The 5875-nt window shown below is 37.7% G+C and overlaps 1 long non-coding RNA gene across 1 annotated transcript; it reads right to left on the bottom strand.

Annotated features, from left to right (window-relative positions):
* Nucleotides 1-600: 600 nt before the first annotated feature.
* On the bottom strand, nt 601-2930 carry LOC122042079. Its single transcript, XR_006129149.1, has 3 exons — nt 2544-2930; nt 2355-2462; nt 601-724 (listed from the first exon to the last, which is right to left on the bottom strand). It is a non-coding gene; the product is annotated as an uncharacterized LOC122042079 (long non-coding RNA).
* Between the last annotated feature and the right edge of the window lie 2945 nt (nt 2931-5875).

Below are 5875 nucleotides of genomic sequence, written 5' to 3'. Positions count from 1 at the left end.
TTTTTATGTTGACATGAACTAAGTTATTTATGTTAGTGTCCGCATGACTTCATGATACTTCTACTGTTTTACTTTTGAAAGAAATTTTAATATCCATGTATGTTTCCGCAAGTAGTAGTAAAGTAACCCCGCCCTACTAGCAGGAGGGGCGGACGTTACAACTACGGCTATTCCAATGGTTTGTTCCTATCTATCTTAGTCATGAGCTACTGTTTATAATTTATAAGGAATTGATAACATGATCATCTGTGTGTGACACCACACACCATGTTATCTACAATATAAATTAATTGAACAACTACACTTAGCATATAAATGTAGACATTTGACCAATGTGATTCTTTATTTCAAAATAAATGTTTATAAAAAGCTATGCTTTTAGTATACACTCCAACACCTCGGCCAACATGGCCAGAACAATAACAATAAAAATAACTAACAATCCACGTAGTTTATATTAACTCAGCCTCTGGCTGACACAATCACGCAGTTTATCTAAATAAGACCTTCTCCACTAATACAACGAAAAACTTCAACCCACAACAAAAATCCAACGTAGTGGAAAACAAAGGCAGTAAACCAAAACTCGAAAAAAAAAATCCACGACTACAGTTATACATCATAAATATATAAAAATATAACAAGGAAATCACAAGTCCAAAGGTAGAAAACTGTCACGACTCAGGGTGGGGACTAGCGACTGGAACCTCCTGACAGCTTCAACCTGAAATAGTAATAATCAACGGGGTGAGTGCAACAGTCAGTGGATACCAAGCTGATATGCATAGTAATAAATAGCCAATAGTAATAATTATGCGTACAACCTCTTGGAATAATAATGGAAAAATGAAAAACTGAAAGGAATGGAAGAAGTTGTACTCACCGGGACCTCCTATTAGAATAATAAGGTCGTCAGATCGAAAATATCATATCTCCTGTATGCATGTCAATCATATGTTTCCACCAAATATGCAGCAAACAAAGTGCACCAAATATAAGCAATAAATGCAATCATGCATATGATGCAAAAGACATGTCCTGGTCACCTTGATGGCAGTCAGCTATCTCACACACGATGGTGAGACCGAGTGGGTAGGGCTATCATAACTGTGCACTTTGCCATCACTACTCCTGATGAGTGACCGAGTGAATAGGATGCTGTCGAAGTACAACTATCCTCCAACCCCAAATCATAAGTGGGGGAGCTCAATGCTCTCATCTCCCTGAGACAATCCAGAGGAGGGACCCCTGTCATGCTACCACGCTGCGTCACGCTACCCATGAGTGGACCAGCAGAGCATTGACAGAGCAAACTGCATGTCACACCCCCTACCTGATATACGACTAACCCATGAGTGGTTGTGCGTGCAGATCCATGTAACTAGGGATGAACTCAACAATAATAGAGTTATCAATCGCTCAACATGCAATAATGCAATATGGTGCATGACACTAAGCATGTAAATCCTGACCATATCTACCTCCATAAAATATGTACCAAAAATAAATGGCTCAAAAGAAGATCTAGGTACACTTATCAGATATGGTAAATGTCTAGTCCGGTATATCATAAGGCATGGTATGTCACTACCTCTATGAGCATAAATAGTCAAGAGGGTAATGGATGTAAAACAAGTAATAAATAAGCATCCTAAAGGAATCAAGCAATGACATACCGATGTAGATATAACATAATTATGACTACTCATTAAAATCCATGCATATCAAATGACAATATCTAAAAGATAAGTCAAGGTACCTGCCTCAAATGTAGATTGAGCGAAACAATCACTATGTCGAAGTGCTTGTCCCGAATCAAAGTCATGTAATAAATTGTACAATTTAGCTAAGTTTTATTGTAAGCAAAATAGCTAAACCAAACTCCTAATCTGATTAAGAAACTAGATTTTTAATTCCATTTAATCTCTGTTAACTACATAAATCAGATCTAACTCGAAGCTTAGATTAGATCATCATTTAACCCTAATTAAATATATCTCAACGGTCAACTAGGGTTAGTTTCCTTAACCCCAGTTATTCCATTTAGATTTAAATCTATACTTAATTAATTCTAAACTCACCTAATATAAATCTATTATCCAACCATATAATCCAATTCATACCTAATTCAATTTATATACCAGATCTAACAATCCAGATCTACAAAAATAGAAACTCACTCTAAAACTACTTCATTCTAACTAGACATAAACTCACCCTAACAGTTGCGGAAAAATAGCAACTATTACCACGGTGAATAGCTAGTCAGTTTCATCACAGGAGCCCTAATCAAATCCAATGAAACAACTAAGGAAGAATTTTCTTCTGGCATCAAACTAACTCTACACACTTACCCTAAATCCCGATCTGCATGCTTTTGTTGAAGATGGTGTCTCTGATCGGAAAGACCAAAAATGGTCGGCGGTGGTTTGGAACTAGGGCACAACAACAAGCTTGGATGCCTAGAAGAAAGGGATACGACGGCGCAAGGTGAGGGTCAACACTAGGGATCCAAAAATAAGTGGAGACTTGTCGACTCATACATGTTGCGAGAAGTGGCTAGGCACTGTGACTCGCGGCAAATCGGGAGAGGAGATGGTCTCCAGCGATGGTTGGCGCAGCGCCTAGGCGATCAGAAATAGATCTTGGCGATAGATCTACCACCTCGTCGAGTGATCTTCTCATGGAGAAGATAGCGCCACACCAACGTTGTTCCGAAAGGCGACACTCGAGTGGCGCTCGGGCTGACTGCAGTGGATCAGAAGAAGAACAGTGATGAAGAGGGGAAGAAATGGGATCAGGTAGAGAGGTTGTCGGCTTGTATTGAGAAGAGGAATAGGGTGAGGGAGAGGATCGTCTTGGGGGGAAGATGAGGAGGTGGTCGGGTGTGGGCGACGCGATGAAGAGGAGGAGGAGATCGGCGTCGCTTCGGTTGGGGGAGACAAAGAGGAGAAGAAGGAGTGGCGATGGGTTCGGCGACGGGAGAAGGAAAAGAAAAGGAAAAAAGGAAAATAAAAATAAAACTTTTCCTCGTTTAAGTGGGTAGCTTAAACAGGTTTTCCCGTGGCCCAATAATTGATCCCCTTAAACTCATCATACGAGCTCCGAAAAATTCCCAGAAGATTTCTAAAAATTCTTGAAAATTCCCTTAAGGTTATTCGTCTATTAAACTATATGATTAAATTGTTATTTGTTGCCATATTTACAGTATCTATGTTGTGTGTACATGTATCTGATGTGTACTATTGGAGGAATCATGTTGATAATACCTATGTTGATGATCTTATGTGTCTGGTGTGATATTGGAGGTATCGCGCGTGTTGATTATACTTATGTTGTAGGGTGTGTACGTGTATAGTGTGTACGTGTCTGGTGTTGCTACTTATTGTATTTATTGCTTAGTAGATGCCAATTGGATTTATCCATACCTGTAGACATACATATTAGATGAATCATTGTATTAGAGGTATTTATGATGATTAGGGATGTTGCATTGATGATGATCATGTTGGTATCATGATTATTTACATCATGTTCATCATGACATTGCATGTTGATGACCATTATCTCCCTTGTGGTGTGAGGGAGTTGTCAGTTATTTTTAGCATCTCACACTCGACCACTCATGGGTAGTGGTAGCTGGAGCATTTGCCGCTTGTCCTATCTTGCCATCCGGTCACTAGGTGTTGTGATATCTGGCATTGTGAATAGTTAGGGACCCCATCTCTATGTAGTTAGATAACTACATAGCGCATTATCGCCTCGGCCACTCGAGAGTAGTGTTTGCTGGAGGATTGTACAATTATCATTATCCCGACCTCTCAGCCACACAGGGGTCGTGGCAATTGGAGGGACGGGCAAGAGTGACACCATGTGACGTGCATGCACATTTTCATATGATGCTTGGTGCATCTTGTGGAGATATATTTGCATACATGTCTAGTAGTTACTAGCTATATGTGATTATGATATGTTGTACCTGTTTGAGCTATAATTGTTGCATATGTTCGATGCTTCATAGATGTCATTTATTATACATGTATATGTTGTTGGTTATATTGCTCAGGTGTTACGAGCAGGTCTGTTGCTGATCCATGGTGAGTTTATTGATCATTATTCCGTATGCGTCGATTCCAGTTTTGGTATGTGCATTTATTATGTCATTTCGATATTAACCTTATGTGTTAGATACAGATTGGGATTTCATGTTTATTATGTCATGGGTGATCATGATCTTATGCGTTAGATCCAGATTGGGTATGTGTATTCATTATGCAGTTATGTTTAGATGCATTGATTATGTCAGTATGATCATGCTCTTATTTCCCTATTGAGACTGTATACTTTGATCTCCATATTTTATTTAGACCATGCACTATCTTGTTTATTACCCGTTGAGTGATCCGCACTCACCACCGCATTTGTGTATTGTCTTTTTCCTTAGGTAGTTGGTAGATGATTATGGAGTCACTTAGAGTATCCTGTCTATCGATCCCACGTCACATCCGAAGATGGTTTCTAGTTTTGTTTCTTGTTTTACTTGCATTACATTTTGTGGACTTGACATTGTATAACTTGATTTGTTTTGGAGTTTTTCTGTGTGGTGTCTTGTATTTGCTTTGTTGTGGTTGTGTAAAGCCTAGCCAACTTGCAGTCTTTTTTTAGTTTATAGGTTTTCCTTTCATTTTTCGTGATGTTTTTTTTGTACAGTCGCGTGGACTAATTATTATACAACTACGTGGTTGTGATCATTTTGTTCCAGCCGAGTGAGTTGTGTATATAACTGCGTGGTTGTGTATATTCCAACTATGTGAGCTGTTAATTATAGCTTGTGAGTAGCCTTGTGGTATTGTATATATGTTTCATATTGTCATAGTTACAGGGGAAATGTTGCCCGTTTGTCGGGCAGGGACTCCTCTAGGGTGTGACACCTAGAAAATAGTTTAACTCTCTAATTACACTTATTTCAAATTCATTTTTCATTAAAGTTATAAATTTTTTAAAGAATTTTGAGTTGGTTAACCTAAATACTATGTCGTCTACGTATACTTGGACTATGAATATTTCTAAGTCAAGGGGTTTTATAAAAAGTATAGGATCAATTTGACCTTCCTTAAACCCTTTTGAATTCAGGAAGCTAAATAGTCTTTCATAGAAGACTCTAGGTGATTGTTTTAATCCGTATAGTGCCTTTTTTAGTTTTAAAATATGGTTAGCGTATTCTAGATTTTCAAAACTTGGTGGTTGACTTACATAGACCTCCTCCTTAATTTGTTTGTTTAGGAATGCAGATTTAACATCCATTTGATATAACTTGAATACTTTGTATGTTGCATAGGCTAGCAACACTCTTATAAAGTCAAGCCTAGCTACTAGGGCATAAGTTTCATTGTAGTCGAGTCCTTCGACTTGACTGAACCCTTTGACAACTAGTTAGGCTTCGTTCCTAATGATTTCTCCTTTATCGTCTAATTTATTCCTAAAGAGCGACTTAGTGTCAATAACTGACTTCTTTTTTGGTGGAAGTACTAGGTCCCAAATCTGATTTCTTTCGAATTGACCAAATTATTCTTGCATTGCAATTACCCAATCATGCTAAGATAATGCATCATTTATGTTTTTGAATTCAATCTTAGATATTAGGGCTATTTGGCTTAAGTTCCTAAAGGCTAATCGAGTTTAAACTCTTAACTCAAGATTTTCTATTATGTGTTCAACTAGATGATCAAGGTTTAGACTTATTGTTCTTGGATTAGTTTTTACTACTTGTTTGTTTTGTATTAGTTGTTCTTCTTCTTCTTGATTTGTTAAACTAGATTGATTATTAGTTTTCTCAAGATTAATTATTTCACTATTTAAATTGTTATTAATAATT

The sequence above is a fragment of the Zingiber officinale genome, chromosome 2A (genome assembly GCF_018446385.1).
Source record: "Zingiber officinale cultivar Zhangliang chromosome 2A, Zo_v1.1, whole genome shotgun sequence".
Lineage (NCBI taxonomy): Eukaryota > Viridiplantae > Streptophyta > Magnoliopsida > Zingiberales > Zingiberaceae > Zingiber > Zingiber officinale.
Note: the sequence above shows the minus strand (reverse complement) of the source record. Positions and strands in the feature narration are given on the sequence as shown.